The sequence below is a fragment of the Cibotium barometz genome, chromosome 12 (assembly GCF_041138505.1).
Source record: "Cibotium barometz isolate CiBa-2024 chromosome 12, ASM4113850v1, whole genome shotgun sequence".
Lineage (NCBI taxonomy): Eukaryota > Viridiplantae > Streptophyta > Polypodiopsida > Cyatheales > Cibotiaceae > Cibotium > Cibotium barometz.
This window is the reverse complement of record NC_141057.1, coordinates 25649896-25668205: the sequence shown is the minus strand read 5'-3', so window position 1 is coordinate 25668205 and position 18310 is coordinate 25649896. Positions and strand designations below refer to the sequence as shown.

Sequence of the window (18310 nt, the reverse complement as noted above, 5' to 3'; positions counted from 1 at the left end):
GAAAGGGAATGTGCCCGTGTGTTTTGGGAGATCAAAGTAGGTGATGTAAACAGGGAGATTAAATGGAATTGTGCCACGGTTGAGAAGTCTGGCACCTTGCATGCTTTTCGTGGTCACAACCGGCAAGATGCAAGTGCCATTGCCACAAGACCATTGGCATGCTTTTGTGATGCATGCATGAACCATAGTTGGAATCGCTGCACTAACAAATCTCATGTGCAGCCTTGGGATTATCACATTTTGATGCCATTGTCTGATGAAGTTGAGGATGAAGAAGACACTCCGACTGATGATGCCCTTGAAGGACAGATCATTGGATATGAAAAATTCGTGTATGAAGGCCACCATGATGCATTAAGTAGTGCTTTGTGTGTTGGTGACACTTTTGCACAATGAATCCGGATGCTACAACCAATGATGAGAATGTAGACTTTTACTTGGTAAAGTGCATTGCAGTAAAAGAAAAGGCAAAATAGGGTTACATTGATGAGTGGAACAATGTAATTGACAAAGGCTCTTATGTCGTGCAAGGACTGTATTACAAGCAAGTGGATGCATACACCTTCAAACTAGACTACAATCAACCTGTTGTTCACATACTTTCAAATCTTGTACGTTGTATCAAGATACCCATGAAACACATGCAAAAGAGAAGGCAAATGTACACAATCACCCCTAAAGATTATGAAGCAATCTATAACAGCATGCCATTCGGTTTTTGACATGAGCGTCATGGTCTTTTATTCTATTTTGTATCTTGTGTATGCTTACTACTACCACAGTATATGCTAATTGTGTACTAACAAGCTTCTACAAAGTGTGTGCTAGCTAGCATAAAGCGTATGCTAACTAGCATACAGTGTATCCTAACTAGCATATAAAGTATGCTAACTAGTATATAGTATAGACTAACTAGCATATATTGTATGCTAACTCGCACAGTATATGTTAACTGTATACTAACTACCTAATTTATATTGTGTGCTTACTAGCATATAGCGTATGCTAAATAGCATACAGTATATGCCAACTAGCATATAGTGTATGCTAACTAGCATATAGCGTATGCTAAATAGCATACAGTATATGCCAACTAGCATATAGTGTATGCTAACTAGCATATAGTGTATGCTAACTAGCACAGTATATGCTAACTGTATGCACACTAACTACTATATAGCATGTGCTTACTAGCATACAGTATATGCTAACTAGCATATAGTGTATGCTAACTACCGCAGTATAAGATAATTGTTTACTAACAAGCTTCTACATAGTGTGTGCTAACTAGCATAAAGCGTATGCTAACTAGCATACAGTATATGCTAGTTAGCATATACTATATGCTAACTAGCAAACAGTATATGCTGACTAGCATATACAGTATATGCTGACTAACAAGCTTCTACAAAGTGTGTGCGGCTCCGACTGTAGGTAGTTATCCTCGGTATGCTCACTGACTTTATCTTATATGAGCTCATCCTCTTCTTCTTCTAGCTCATATTCTTCTTTAGCACCTCGATATTCCTCTTTCATGAGCTCATCCTCCCACAAATTCTCTAAACATGGCTCCCAATGTGAGTCATTTGCTAGCATTTATGCCAAAACCAACTTGCTCTCATAATGGCTTGGAATACAAGGGTTTAAATCTCCTACATATTATTTCTTCAAACACCTCATCCATGACCTTGTCTTGGTAATCTTTGATGGCTATAGAGGGGGATTCAGGGCCTTGGAATCCCAAAAATATGTAGACATCTTGAAGCCACACTCCCATATGCTTCCCCTCCTCCCTGCCCTCTTCCCCAGTAGGTGGTGCTTTTAGATTTTGGGAAATTTTCTATGTGGCAAGACTCAGCGTCTTCTAGTCTTGAACCCCCAAGAGGACTCCATGGTAGCCGCTCCATCATCCCTGACTGGGGCTGCCATCCCTTGGCCTCTCTTTTTTAGAAGTAGACCTCTAGCTCCTCGTTCAGCGATATTCGCTTCTTTGGAGGCCTCCCCCTCAATATGCAATATTGTGGGTAGCCACTAGGCACGCAGACAGTTTAGGGATTTGCTACAAGCAAGCCTTCTTGGCGCGCCTGGAAAGATGTTACATGTAGAAGCTCTGGGAGTCTTCTTTCAACCCTAAACACCATCCTAGAGCAACTTGCTGTGAAGCACAAGCAAGACTGATGGAGACAAGAGAGTGAGATAGTTGAGTTTCAGCATATTCATATACTACAAAAAGGTAGTACATCATGGCAAGCCTTTGATTGCCCCTCAAAAGATGGCAATCACCCAATCTATGCCTATTCTAATAACCCAGCCCATGAAGAACTGAATAATCATCAAGGAGCCAACCCATTGCAATTACCAGGAGGTTGTAGCTATATAGTGCACAAAGTGTGTATTATCGAATGACTCCACCCCTAGAGATAGGCCTAGCATATTGTGTGGTTTATATCTCCTCTTTTAGCTAGGAGGATGATAGTTTATGTATTGTAGAATCTGCTCTTTGAGCTGGCAGGATGATAGTTTATGTATTGTAGAATCTCCTCTTTGAGCTAGGAGGATGATAGTTCATGTATTGTAGAATCTCATGAGACGAATGAACATATGGTTGGCCTGGCTCACATCTTGTTTATGTTTTTACAATGAGTTGCTGGAGTATTATGGTGTGAGGTGAGTGTGGCTGACTTGAAGACTTATGTAGTGAAAGGTACTCAAATAGCTCAGCAGATAGTGTGAACAAAAGGCTTGTAATTCTAGGTAGTGAGTGTGAGCATGTAGACTTCCTAGAGAGAACCCCAACTCCCTCTTCATCTCCTCCTCTTCCTTTTCTTCATAGTTATTAGTGAGTGGTGAGACTGGTAGAATTGTTTACATCATCACACCCCACGTGACCTTGGGGATTTGCAAAGTGGAGATAGGAAAAATGTATGGAGGCATGGAAGGGGGCATGTGTCTCCCTCATCAGGGTGCATTGATGCGGGTGTCAGGGATATGACTACCATTAGCCGAAAATAGAAACATTGTATCATAAGGAGGGCAGCCACATTATTGCCCACTATGAAGAATGAAAGTAATAACAAGATCACCAAAAGTGTTGGGGGTCAGCCAACACTTATACTAAGGTTTGCACATAAAACAAAGATAAAGCTCATTACACAAAAGAACATCAAGATATAGTTGTTTGATTCTACAAATAGTTTGTATTACTGTAGAACTGTAAAACCAAGATATAGTTGTTTGATTCTAGAAATAGTTTATGTTACTATAGAACTGTAGTTATATTCTATTACAATATGAGTTCCTTGCACATGTATACCGTATGTGTTATTACATCTCCCATGGTTCATTAATGTGAATTTGCCTAAAAATATAACTTAAAGGGTAGCTAACACATGCCATTTTCTAGGCCAGATGTTTTCAAAATTTGTGACATGTATTTGGATCCTTCTTCCTTTTAACATGAAACTTTGGGTACTTGAGGGATACGATCGATAATAACTATTGAGGTAATGAAACACTCATAAGGCCAATTGGACTTGAAGATGCTGGTAGATGAGCATCACTGCGCATGACTGGCTAAGCAAAAAACTGCTAGATGATGTGGCAAAGGAAGTTATGCACCTAATCCAAAAATTAGAAGGCTTAAAAACAAGAGATTCCTAGTTGCTTTCGAGGAAATTAAAGGTGGCTCCGACTGTAGGTAGTTATCCTCGGTATGCTCACTGACTTTATCTTCTATGAGCTCATCCTCTTCTTCTTCTAGCTCATATTCTTCTTTAGCACCTCGATATTCCTCTTTCATGAGCTCATCCTCCCACAAATTCTCTAAACATGGCTCCCAATGTGAGTCATTTCTTGGCATGACATCAATGCCCTTGGTGAGTGTTATAACCTCACTCTCAGTCTACCATAAAGGAAGTTTAAAACACAAATCATTGGCTTAATAAGAGTCATTGTTGTGCTCCACCTCTAGAAGAACCTCGCTCTTAGTTTGCCACATAAATGCAGTTTAAAACACCAATTGTTGGGGCTTAATAAGAGTCATTGTTGCTGTGCTCCACCTATAGAAGAAGTTACAAAGAACACTCACTGGAAATGCCATCGGTAGATAGCCAACACAGGAGTAAGATAAAAGGCTTGAACATGGAAAATGGAAGTCGTTTTGCAGAATACCCAAATGTTAGTGGATGCACATGCACATTAGCGTAGATATTATTAAAGACATCATTGATCTTATTCTATTTACATTTGTATGGTGTTTTAGCCTTAGGAAGATGTACCCTTTGATTGTGTTTTTTTAGAGCACAGGTACCTCTGTGTACCTATGAGCTACCTCTCATCTTCTCACGATGAGGTAAGTAATGTAATCTTTATCTCTCATGTAATACAAGCTATGAAAATTTTTGGAGCAATCGTGTGTGTATATGCATCCTTCATGTTGACAATTTTTCGAGGGTGTGTATATGCATCCTTCATGTTGACAATTCTATGTCAACACGACGATCGTGCTTCATCGATTCCCAGCGTGATGGTTTTGTCTTGGCACTATATGGTTGATGAAGATGCTACGTAATTTCTCTAAAGATTATGAAGCATGCCTGCTTGTAGAAGCAAGAAATTGCCACGCAAAAAAAAAAAGCGAAGAAACAAAAATAAAAGGTGGTGGTATCATGCTTTCGCTATCCGGATCCATCCATAGCTGGAAGGACTATAGAGAAAGGGGTCTAGACTATCTAATGTAGAAGTCTCATTTATAGCAACATGTCCTGCTTGATTAGCTGGATGTAGAGTGCCTTGAACATCTTTGTCAAGCAGATCATCCAGCAGCACGAGCTCTGTAGGTTCTTTCAAATTTATACTTTAATTTCTAAAGTTTACATGAAAAAGATACATGTTTCCTATCTCCACTTAGCAAATCCCCAAGGTCACGTGGGGTGTGACGATGTAAACAATTCTACCAATCTCACCACTCACTAAATAACTATAAAGAAAAGGAAGAGGAGGAGATGAAGAGGGAGTTGGGGTTCTCTCTAGGAAGTATACATGCTAACACTCACTACCTAGAATTACAAGCCTTTTGTTCACACTATCTGCTGAGCTATTTGACTACCTTTCACTACATAAGTCTTCAAGTCAGCCACACTCACCTCACACCATAATACTCCAGCAACTCATTGTAAAAACGTAAACAAGATGTGAGCCATGCCAACCATATGTTCATTCATCTCATGAGATTCTACAATACATGAACTATCATCCTCCTAGCTCAAAGAGGAGATTCTACAATACATAAAACTATCATCCTCCTAGCTCAAAGAGCAGATTCTACAATACATAAACTATCATCCTCCTAGCTCAAAGAGGAGATATAAACCACACAATATGCTAGGCCTATCTCTAGGGGTGGAGTCATTCGATAATACACACATTGTGCACTATATAGCTACAACCTCCTGGTAACACCTCCTTGCCAAAGGCTACCTTGATATCTACACCGTAATTGTGTCATCTCTCCATAATGCACATGTTGTGCACTATATAGCTACAAACTCTTGTAGCACCTCCTTGCCAGAGGCTACCTTATCCACACCTGCAATGATATCTATTTACAATAAATATCCTCCAATCTAGATTCCATTAAGGAAGAAGAGTTAGTGATCAACAACGATCTCTCCTCTCACCATGGGAAAGGGAGGGATAGATAGCCTAAGCCATGAGTATCCTAGCCCAAGGCGGCCATGTGTGTTAGTGGACTAGATATTGGTGGAATTGGCAATCAAAGAGCTAGGAAAGCATTGACAATGACAACTAGTGATGTTGGAGAGCTTGGAGAGCACTAGTGATGTTGGAGAGCAGTGGTGATGATGGCATCTGGTGAGGTCAAATAGTCAGAGAGGAACAACGATGAGCTCAGAGAGGACCAACGATGGAGAGCTTGGAGATCACTAGTGATGATGGCATCCGGTGAGCTCAGAGAGGAGTAACGATGACAATGGGGCCATGGAGGTGAGAGAGCTTAGAGAGCACTGAGAATGACGACGTTGTTAGTGTGAGGTTGGAGAGCTCGGAGAGAACCAAGATGGTTGGTGAGGTTAGAGAGCTCAGAGATAACCAAGATGCTCACAAGAGGTTAGAGAGCTCAGAGAGCACCAGGGATGACATTGGTTGGTGAGGTCAAAGATCTTAGCGCTACAACAAAACCCCCCTTTAGGCCAAAAATGATGCGTTTTTCCAAATGTGTTGCTGGACGAACATCACTTAAGCAACGCATTTTTAATGTGAGAATGTCACGTTGCAAATCCTATTGCAATGGGTGTCGCATAAGCGATGCACAGTTATGCATCGTGTAAATGACACCCAAAGCGACACTTGAAACTACAATGCATCTTAAGCGACGTCACTTATAGGGCCGTTGGATGCCCTAGGAATTTTAAAAAAAACCCAAAAATAGATGGCTCCCACGAATTTGCAGGAGCCATCTGCTTTCTTTGTATCGACGCCCTCTTCGAAGAAGATGCAGGATCACCAACTATCGTCGCCGCCACCACTTCTCTGCTCGTTCACACCCCCTTCTTCATCTATCTAGGTATGTCTTGTGACCTTTGTTTTGTATTACATTTTTCGTAATCTAATCAACAAAAAAAAATAGAGGTGTGTAAGATGTGAGAGAGGGGGTTTGGCCCATCATATGGCTTTGGAAGCAGAGTTGGAGCTACAACAGCTAGGCATGGGGCAAGAAGACTGTGGAATCACCCAAGCAGCCAACATTTATGGAGGCATATCTGCGTCAGTTGCAGCAAGTGGGGATTTGCCCAAAGAACTTGGCCGAGAGTAGGTCGACCAGCCCACAAGTGATTTCCAAGCATTGGTTGGCTCCTTGATGATCATTCAGATCTTCATGGGTTGGGTTATTAGAATAGGCACAGATTGGGTGATTGCCACCTTTTGAGGGGCAATCAAAGGCTTGCCATGATGTACTACCTTTTTGTACTATATGAATATACTGAAACTCAACTATCTCACTCTCTTGTCTCCATTAGTCTTGCTTGTGCTTCGTAGCAAGTTGCTCTAGGATGGTGTTTAGGGTTGAAAGAAGACTCCCAGAGCTTCCACATGTAACATCTTTCTAGGCCCGCCAAGAAGGCTTGCTTGTAGATCCCTAAACTGTCTGCGTGCCTAGTGGCTACCCACAATATTGCATATTAAGGGGGAGGCCTCCAAAGAAGCGAATATTGAACGAGGAGCTAGAGGTCTACTTCTAAAAAAGAGAGGCCAAGGAATGGCAGCCCCAGTCAGGGATGATGGAGTGGCTACCATGGAGTCCTCTTGGGGGTTCAAGACTAGAAGACGCCGAGTCTTGCCACATAGAAAATTTCCCAAAATCTAAAAGCACTTACTGGGGAAGAGGGCAAGGAGGAGGGGAAGCAGACGGGATCGTGGCTTCAAGATGTCTACATATTTTTGGGATTCCAAGGCCCTGAATCCCCCTCTAATGCATGTACTCTATCAATGAGACCAACTCATAAGGTGTAATGATGCCCCAACCATCTCCATGGGTACCCCAATATCTTGTAATCTCTTTATCAGGACCATGTCAAAAGCTTTGCAAAAATCCACAAAGTAATAATAGATCCTCTGTCCATGGGCTTTTCCCTCCTTTATAATAGCCTAGAGTCTAAATATATGATCTAGGGGTGGAGTGCCCCATCTAAAGCCAACCTATCCTGGTGCTCTAAGCCTTTTCTCCTTAGCCCATATACTGCTAACTTCATGCTCCAAGATAGATCTATAAATCTTGGCCAAAGTCATGATGTTCTTGTAATTACTGGGATCCATGGGGTCTCTCATTTTAAAAACACACACTATAGTACTAGGGGACCAATTCATGGGTAAGCCCTCACCTAGTGCTCCAAGATGCTATAATCTTGAACAAACCCTATTTGTGTATCATGCACTATCCTAGGAAGAAGGGGCTGCACTTAATCATTGATCACTATAACAAACCCCCCCTTAGTGAGACATGGCCAAAATGACACATTTTTCCAAACGCGTAGCTTAAGCGATGACAAACACCACTTAAGCAACAAAATGTCAAAAAATGGCGTCACATAGCCTATCGCAATATGGGTTGCATAAACAACAAATAATAATGCCTCATATAAGCGACGCTAGCAAACTGCATTACGAATTCACAGGAGCCATCTCCTTTGTCTACATTGCTTCCCTCCACCTGCATCCAGACGTTCACCAAGCCCATCACCGACGCCCTTCTCCGCCCGTCCACACCCCTGGTTGCTTCGTCTATCCAGGTATGTCAATACTAAATATAGACATTCTCTCCTACTATTGGAGTTGAAAATGAGCATCTTGTTCCCATGTTGTCCCCTTGGTTGCATATCCCTCTCCCTTAACACACTGATGACTTCTTACTAGGGTTGATGAAGGCACCTAACTGAAGCTGCACCTCCTATCCCCAAGAAGCCACTGAGGTACTCCTTTGAGGACCTAACTTTCATGGGTTAAAAGCTGAGGGTTTACCTAATGCATGCTTGAACTTCCTAATGCTTCCTAAATTTGCAATTGTCTTGCTTCAATGCCCTTGTGTGTGGTGCAAGTATGATGCCCCTAATGCTGAGGATTCACCTAATTCATGCTTGACCTTCCTAATGCTTCTTCCTAAATGCTTGTGTTTACCTTGCTTCAATGCCCTTGTGGTGCAAGTACGATGCCCCTAGGGTGGAGGTTGATCCTCATGCAATGAAGTAGGGTGGGTGCTGTGGCTACTAGTACTTGTAGGGCTACTAGTCCGGGGTATTTGGGAACATCATTTTTTGATATATGCTTTATGGGACATGCAGTGCTTGTCACGTGGCTACACCTGCTGCTTTGATACCAATGTGACATGGTAGAAGTCTTCGTGCCTTAATCGCAGCCCTTAAGCACCCTATAGGTGTTGGAATGGGCAGCGAAAAATGAGAAACACCTAAGAGAAATGAAACACAGAAGTGTTGAGAGAGAAACATTGTATAAACTCTACTATGTACACTGTATATTGGGTACAAAACTAGTGTGGGGGGATGATGTGCTGTATATACATGTAGGAGAAACCAGTCGGCCAATAGGAACTAGGCTGACAGCCCTTGAATAGGCCCACGATTGGATGATATCGAGTCGGCCAGCAAAAGCCAGTCAGCTAGCCCACCATGAGCACCACCTAGTCGGCCCCATGACTGTGACATGCGAGGGATTGATCATAGTAAAACAATCTTAGGCTTCACTTAGAAACACTTAAGAGAAAGAAAATGGTTTCAACGCAAATGCAATATAGCTATATTAAATGTGATGTTTACAATGAGATCTATGAATAAATCTATCCTAAATGACTATCCTTCTTAGGAAGAGAGAGATATGATAAATGGTGATGATGACTGACTGTTCCTTTCTTCAATGTTGAGGTCCACCCTTTGGATGTTGGTTTTCCTCTATGTAGGAGGCAAGAGATGAACTGAATGCCAAATGCTAACTATATGCTGAGTATGCCTGATTCTCTTGCTCCTTAGGCTGGAAACGGTGAGGAGAAGGAGATAATTGAAATGAATAATTCACTTTTCTATTTATATGGAATGATGCTTCTGGTAGGCCAGGCTTATGTCGTCGACCTGCATGTCTGGATCTTCACGACGTCATATATTCCCCATCGATGTTGTCGATTGGTTTCCCATGCCCCATCTATTGTCAACTGGTTCATCATGCCCCGAGGTGATCTGATGCATGTCCTAAATTTTGTTGACGCCTTGTGTAGGTGCTATAAAAGTAGGCCCATACAATGCTACACACTGTAACTACTGAGATCTAAGCTTGTTAACATTGATTTAATTGCTTAGTAAATGTTGGATTAATGCTTGAATGCCTAGAATTCCATATCACATGTACACCAACTGGGTGTGCACGTGACATTCCCCTTTGGCTAAACTGCCAGGTGGTACACCTAACAACCCTTTGACTCCTCTATTGATCCTCCCCCACTGAAACCACTGCCCCATTTTGTCCTCTTCTATCGGGATTGAGTTTGACTGTAGGAGTTGAATCCTTTGAGCCAAATGCTTCTCCACTACGGGAACTACATGGAAAATGCTGATAAATCTGCTTGGAAAAACTTGAATCACCACTGACCTGTCTGTGGAATCCTTTCACATGGACCTCTGAACCTCCTCAAGCAATGTTGGAGCCACTTCCGTCTTCTTATATGGAAGAGAACCCCCTATTGATGCCATTTGAAGCCCAAAACTCCATTTACTCCATTGATGATGGATGTCATTCTTCCCTAGAAAACTCATGGGTAAATCACGTATGCCTTGCAGAAACAAGATACTTAGACTGACTATCTTTACTAGACTGCTAGGATGACTACTATGCTGATGCAAGCCATGTGCTACCCTATATGCTATTGAAGAATGTAAATGAATGGGTTACTCATGCATGCTTAAGGGGAAAACCCTAAGGACGGCCTGCAAGATCTTAAGAAATGGATTTAACTAAGGGGAAGCAACTGTCATGATACTTTACTGAATGAATTAAGGGAAGAACTAAGGTTGGTTACCCTCTGTAACGCTCTGACATCAATGTGACATGCGAGGGATTGATCGTAGTAAAACAACCTTAGGCTTAACTAAACTTCACTTAGAAACACTTAAGAGAAAGACAATGGTTTCAATGCAAATAAAATGCAGCTATATTCAATGCGATGGTTAATGAAATCTATGAATAGATCTATGCATGTCCTAAATGAGTATCCTTCTTGAGAAGAGAGACATATGCTGAATGATGATGATAGCTGACTGTGCCTTTCTCCAATGATGAGGTCCACCCTTTGGATGTTGGTTTTCCTTTATATAGGATGCAAGAGATGAATTGAACGTTGAATGTTGACCGTATGCTGACTATGCTGCTCATTCCCTTGCTCCTTAGGCTCGAAACATTGAGAAGAAGGAGATAACTAAAATGAATGATGCGCTTTTCTATATATATGGAATGATGCTGGTGAGCCAAGCTTATGCTGTCTACATGCATGTCTAGATCTTCACAACTTCATATATGCCCCATAGCTATTGGCTGATTGGTTCCCCATGCCCTAACTTAATGTGATGCATGTCCTAAATGTTGTTGATGCCTTGTGTATTGTTGTAGGTGCTGCAACAATAGCACCATACAATGTTGCACATGCTATAACTACTGTGATCTAAGCTTGTTAACATTAATTTAACTGCTTGGTAAATGTTGGATTAATGCTTGAATGCCTAGAATGCCATGTCACCTATACACCAACTAGGTGTGCACGTGACATTGACCAGGTCTGGTCGGCTAGCAAAAAAACAGGCCCTCTTGGCTAGCAAGCTACTACAACCAACCAGGGAAAAGACTACAAAACCCCCACATGGAGCAAAACTGGGAAAAATGGACAATGAGGAAAAAATAAAGAAACTCCTACATAGGCAGGCACACCCACAATAATGGCCGTCACTCCCTACTACAAGTGAGTAATATGTGCAGACAAGAGATAACTGCTAACATCCCCTCTTAGCTCTCATGGATGTGGAACCAATCCTAGTGAGCTGGAGTGCTGACAGAGAATCCGCTGAGGTAGAAGCTTCATGAAGAGGTCCGCCGTATTGTCCTTCATTGAACACAAGACTAGCAAGATGTCACCAACCAAAATCTTCTCTCTAAAGGTATAGTTTCGGTAAGAAGATTTTGACTGAGGCGGAGCAATATTAGCGCCTTGTAGTTGTTGAAGCCTTCATGTATCCTGGCTATTATGACCTAGAATAAGGTATTGTAACTTAGACAAAGTTGTGCTTTGGAATGCAATACCACCATCAAGGTTGTTGAGTGGCAAAGACAGCCAAGTGAGGTTACTGATCCTAGCTATGGTATCGGGCAAAGGCCCATTGAGTGCATTTGCCCCTAGATCTAGTGCTTGCAATAAGGTCAATGAGCCCAAGGTGCTTGGTATAGTGCTAGTCAAGTTGTTTTGTTACACGTACAAGGATCGGAGGCTTTCGCAAGCTTTAATCTCAATGGGAATGCTTCCAATTATGCGGTTTCCAAAAGCAAAAAAATAAGCCAGGCTCTTGAATACTATGATATCCAGCAATAAGGTGCCATTAAGCTGATTCACTTGAGGATGTAGTGTCACAAGGTTGGTGGAGTTGTACAAGGAGGTGGGAATGGGGCCATTTAGAGAGTTCAAGAAGAGCCTTAGATCGGTGAGAATTTTCACGTTCCCAATTTCTAAGGAGATATAGCCTTCTAGCTTGTTTTGATCAAGGTAGAGGGCAGAGAGACTGCAGCAATTTCTAAGTGGGGGGAATGGTGGTTGGATTGTTGTCATTCATAAGTAGATCTATAAGGTTAGTGAGCTTTCCCAACTCTGGGGGTATGGGATTGCTAAGATCATTAGAGAGAGGAGAATGTGAGGGAAAAAGGATGAAAGGACCAAATGTATGAGAGATCATAGCAAAACAACATAGCATGAAATGGGTGAGTGAGTGTATATATGATGGTGAGTGAAAATATGTACAAGAGGTCCTCTAATGTGAGGAGACTCTGAGTAGAAGACCAATGCAGAAGCACAAATGATGCTAAAGTTAAAGCACGGCGGTCAATGAACGAAGGCTCGCATTGATGTGAGGCAAAGGCACTCCATGAGGTGGTCGGTGTTGAAGGCTCGCGTCAGTGGATGCAGAGGAATTTCAAGGTGGTAGTGGGCAGAGGAAGATGAAGTGATGATGATACAGATGCTGATGCAAACTCTAGTGATAAGGGTGCTAAACTCTAGTGATAAGGGTGTTGTGGTACCTAAAAAGAGCAGAGAGGGCTGCCATCCTGAGTGGTGCAAGCTTTGGTGACAAGGGTGCTACAATACCTGAGGGGTGGTAAGGAGCAAAGATGGCTACTGTCCCGATGATGTGAGATGGTGAGCAGAGATGGCTGCTATCCCGAGAGGTAAACTCTTTAAGAAAAATGATGATATGTTGTAGAAGAGAGTGAGATGTTGTCCCAAGATGTGTACTGATGCTAAAACACTGATGTGTTGTACAACAGCATAGAGTGGGTTGTTGTTCCAAAAGAGTGAACTGAAGATAAAATGCTAATGTGCTGAAGTGTAGCACAGAGGGCTGTTGTCTTATGAGGTAATGTAAAACAATGGTATGCTCTATGTAGTAGAGAGGGATGTTTTCCCATGAACTGATATGAAATGATGGTATGCTCTATGTAGCAGAGAGGGCTACTATCCCATGAGATGATGTGAAACACTGGTGTGCTGAAGCTGATAGTAGCCGATGATGATAAAGCAGATGATATGTAGGCACCGGCAACATAGCAACAGATAATCACATGGTACCTGATATGGTCAATGGAGCGGTACAATGTGATGAATGATGAGGATATCCTATATGTAGTAAGTGGGGCTGCTGGTCGGCCAGAGGCCAGGGGCTGTCGGCCACAATAAGACCCACAAAAGAAATAATAAAACCAATAAATTCCAAAAAAGTTTCCTTTTTAGGGCTAGATAAATACCATTTTCACACAGAGAAGAGTATCAAGGGTGGCACAATTTGTGAGTGTAGTTGGGATATGGCCGATGAGCTTGTTACGAGCTAGGAAGAGAGTTGGAGGTTTGTGAATGAGCTAAGCTGATATGGTATGGGGCCTGTAAAATAGTTGCAATATACAAAAAGATAAACTAAGCTAGAGCAGTTTACAAGGCTTGATAGTTCTCTGCCACTAAGACTGTTTGGGCCCAAGAGAAGGTATTTTAAGGTTGGAATTATGTAAAGGTCAAGAGGAACATGCCCTATTAGAGCATTGCTATCAAGACATAATGCTTGTATGGTTGTAGAGTTGCCAAGAGCCTTGGGGATAGACCTAGTCAATTGATTCTGAGAGAGATCTATGAGCTAAATCTGAGGCACTGTGACATGCAGTGGATTGATCGTAGTAAAACAACCTTATCCTTAACTAAACTACACTTAGAAATACTTAAGAGATAGAGAATGGTTTTAATGAAATGCAATGCAACTATATTAAATGCAATGGTTACAACTGCAATGCAACTATATTAAATGAAATGGTTACAATTGAGATCTAAAAAGATCTATGATGATGATGATGCTAACTTTGACTGAATGGTTTTGAATGCTGACTTAAAATGTTATATTGTTGAATGTTGAATGAAGAACTGAATGTTATGACTGCTTCTTCTCTTAGTGGGCTCTATGGCTAGATACTGAAGAGAAAGAGAGAATGGTGACTATGAATGATTCCCCTGCTTCTTAGGCTAGAAACGTTGAGAAGAAGGACATGATTGGAATGAATGATGTGTTCTTTATATATGGATTTGTGCTGCTGGTCGGCCAAGATAATGTTGTTGGAATGTTTGTCTCGATCCTCCACGACCTCATAAATTCCCAAAAGCCTCTTTTTATTCTATTAGATGGTTCTACAATCCCTGACCTGCTGTGATGCATGCCCTAAATGCTTTTAATGCCTTATGTACTATTATAGATGTTGTAGAAGCCCCATACACAATGCTGCACATGCTACAAATATTGTGATCTATGCTTGGGTACATGATTTAACTATTGCAAATGCTTGGCTAGGCTATGGTACATGCTGGAGATGCTCTTTATTCTTGAATGCCATGCTAAATGCTCATGAGTGTTACAAGACACCAAGCAAACATAACCGAGCAAGCCCTAAACTCGAGTGGCTGCAAGAACCATACAGTGCTCTACGTGATATGATCTAGACCTCGATGTCAATGTCGTGTTGGAGATATGGTGTTTTGGTTATGGTGGTTATGATGTCCCTAGTCAATGACCTCCACTAGGACAGGATCAGCTAAGGGTCAATAATGGTCAGTTCATGTCAGCTGAGTGTCAGGATAAGTCAGCTGAAAGTGTAGAAGGGTAGAAATAAGACTTTTGGGCTGAGCGGAAGCCATTTAGGGTCAAATCTAATAGCTAGAAGTCTATCAGAGTCAGACAGAGTTTTGTGAGCTGGAGGATGTCAAATAGAGTTTTGTGAGCTGGAAGATGTCAAACAGGGTCAGTTGGAGATCAATTGATGTTAGATAAGGGACTGTAGTGCTGAATCATTGTGGGATGTAAGATGTTTGAGGGTTTGTAAGTGTCTGAGGACACAAAAGTGGAAAGGTCTGAGGTCAGCTAACTCAGGGCTGATCAGACCCCCTCCTTTGAGTCCTCCTCCAATAACCCCTCCTCCTCTAACCCCTCCTCTGACACCTCCCCTCCTCTGACTCCTCTAACCCCTCCTCTGACTTCTCTATTTTGCCTCCTCTGACCCCTCCTCTGAGTCCCCTATTCTGCCTCCTCTGACCCCTCCTCTGAGTCCTCTATTCTGCCTCCTCTGACCCCTCCTCTAGGTCCTCTATTATGCCTCCTTTGACCCCTCCTCTGAGTCCTTCAATCCTCTGCCATGCTAAATGCTCACTTAATGAATGTGGCATGCACAACACCCAAAGCATCCAGAATACTCGCATTGATTTGATTTGATTGAAAAAGTAGAATTTGGAGGTTGATGCAAACCCTTATGGATGCGGGCAAGCTATCAGTGAGGTTATTTGTAAGCCAGGTCTAGAAAATGGAGGCTCTTACAAGAACCAATATCAAAAGGAATGGGACCTAAGAAGGAGTTGTTTGCATTAGGAGCATTTAGGTAAGCCTTGGGCCAACAAGCCATGACATGGCCAACCCATAAAGGACAACTTCCATGCTATAGGAGGGCTTGGGCAGTTAATGGATTGCCCTACACACAGGCCCATTAGCTGTCAGCCAGCATTACAACCTCCCCATGGGCTGTCGGCATAGCAAATACTCTTGCTTGCATATAAGCTAAACCCAGCATCACTCCTCCATAGAGCATAGCTAACATAAGAATCAGGGCTTACATCAACATTTAAGTAGATCATCATGGCACCATGGACACATGGGCACTTATTTTGAATGTGTGTGTGTGTGTGTGTGTGTGTGTGTGTGAGAGAGAGAGAGAGAGAGAGAGAGAGAGAGAGATCAAAGTGTGAGAAATAATGTGTGTGTGTGTGTGTGTGAGAGAGAGAGAGAGAGAGAGAGAGAGAGAGTTCAGAGTGTGAGCAATAATGTGTGTGTGTGTGTGTGTGTGTGTGTGTGTGACAAAGAGAGAGAGAAAGAGAGAGATCAGCGTGTGAGAAATAAGGTGCAAGAGTAGTGCAACTTACTAGTCATAGTTTATTATGTGGGAAATTCCATAAATGCTTAATCAAAGTAATTAATTTTCATAGGTTTATATTCAATGGCCAGACCCAAGACATTGATAAAGATTGTCAATGATATCATGTCCGCACATATGAAGATAAAATGATGCTTACCGCACAGCTCTTTTTAGAAAACATGTAGATTTTTTTCAGGGCACACTAGTGCGTGGTGGCAGGACAACTCTAGTTGACATGAATAAAGCATAGACAAAGCTTTTAGAGGCCATCACTAAGTGGAAACAAAATCAGCTAATTGACTCCACTCAAGAAACAAGAGCTCGTGCAAGCTCACTGATATAGTGCAACGGGATCAACAGAATGTTTAGGAACTATCAATTTATAATACTCTTTTATAATATATTGTTTCTTTAGTTTATTGAAACTATCAGCTTTATATCCTTGATAGTTTGATATTATGTTGTTATTGTCATTCGTCGTGACATTGTGAGATACATTATGTTATTGTTTTCGTCGTTGGTTGATTTAGAGTTGTATTTGAGTATGTTATATTTTACTTAGAATGTGATGATGGTGATTGTGTGCATCTTTTATTTTGCATATATGTACTAGTGGATTATAAGTGTATGCTTATAGGTTTAAATATAATCTCCTTCTACATGTGTATAGACATCCATGGTGGACTCTAGGAAGTCATGTCTCTCTTGATAGCCATCAAGAGAGTATTGATGAGTCTAGGTTTGAGTAGAGAGGAGATAGAGGAGGACATGGGATAGTATTCGTGTTGAGCGTTGACAAGTTGGATGCTACCCTCACTTGACTCTCTTGTTCCTTGTGGCCCATAGTCACTAGCAAGGGCACCTCTAGATCCATCGGAGAAGGAGGAGTAGGATCCAGAGCAGGAGGGTCAGGAGAAGGGGGGTCAGGGTCAGAAGAAGGGGAGTCAAGGTCAGAAGCTGGAGCTAGCCATGGAGGAGATTCAAGATCCAGAGCTGGACGTGGCACCAGAGGATCAGGAGCAGCACGTGGCACCACACAACCAGATGAGTATGTATAATTTCTATAATTTGTCTCTTTTGAGCTATCATTTGTTTAAGAATGGCTATAATACTTATATTTGGTAAATTTTTCAGGACACAAAGAAGAGGTACACAGGGGCCTAGTTATGTCACCTAGGATCCTCCACAGAGGCATCATCGATGTAGGTATGAAGTATGTTTTGTATGTTATACTAGTTATTTCAATGTCTAATAACTATTTGTTTTAATTTCCTTATAGGAGTTGACGAGCGGAGTGTCACAGTTCCACCCAAGCAGCCAATCCCACCGCCATTAGTGCCACAATCCTGTATAGGGGACATGGGCGTAGAGTGCTCCAACGACCAAGGGCACATAGTGGATCAAGACGGTCACTCTTTACTTCTACATTGGTCTTCTTCTACTCAGAGTCACCTCACATCAGAGGGCTCTTGTACATATGTTCACTCACCATTATATATAGACTTACTCACCTATTTCATGTTGTGTTGTTTTGCTCTGATCTCTCATACATCTAGTCCTTTTTGTCCTTTTTCCCTCATAGTACTAGCAAGTGTTCTTGCTATACCAGCCCTTGTACTTGTTGTACCTATTGTAGCAGCCACTATAATGACTGTACTAGCCATCGTACATGTTGTACTAGCCCATGTACTTGTCGTAGCTATTGTACTAGCCGTTGTACCGATTGTACTAGCCCCTCTACTGATTGTACTAGCCCTTGTCTTATTGTACCAGCCATTGTACCTACTATACCAACCATTATACTTGTTGTACCGGTTGAATGGATAGTTGTACTTGCTGTACCAGCTCTATTGCATGAAGACCTAAGGTTTTTAGGAAAGAATCAGTACCCACACGGAGGTATATGGTTTATATTATTGGCTCGGCATTTCTACAGCTATGTGTACATGTGGCATGGCATTCTTGGCATTGATGAGCATTAAGCTAGCATGTTATCATTCAGCATATAGAGCATCCTTGTCATGGGCAAAGCAGCAACCAC

At 41.9% G+C, this 18310-nt stretch overlaps 1 long non-coding RNA gene and 1 pseudogene across 1 annotated transcript; both read left to right on the top strand.

The window, feature by feature from the left end:
* Positions 1-177: 177 nt before the first annotated feature.
* On the top strand, positions 178-722 carry LOC147633224 (uncharacterized; annotated as a pseudogene).
* A 5726-nt stretch (positions 723-6448) lies between these two features.
* On the top strand, positions 6449-17838 carry LOC147633223 (uncharacterized). The gene is made up of 4 exons (XR_015267050.1): positions 6449-6583; positions 17116-17317; positions 17404-17471; positions 17549-17838. It is a non-coding gene; the product is annotated as an uncharacterized LOC147633223 (long non-coding RNA).
* The last annotated feature ends 472 nt before the right edge of the window (positions 17839-18310 follow it).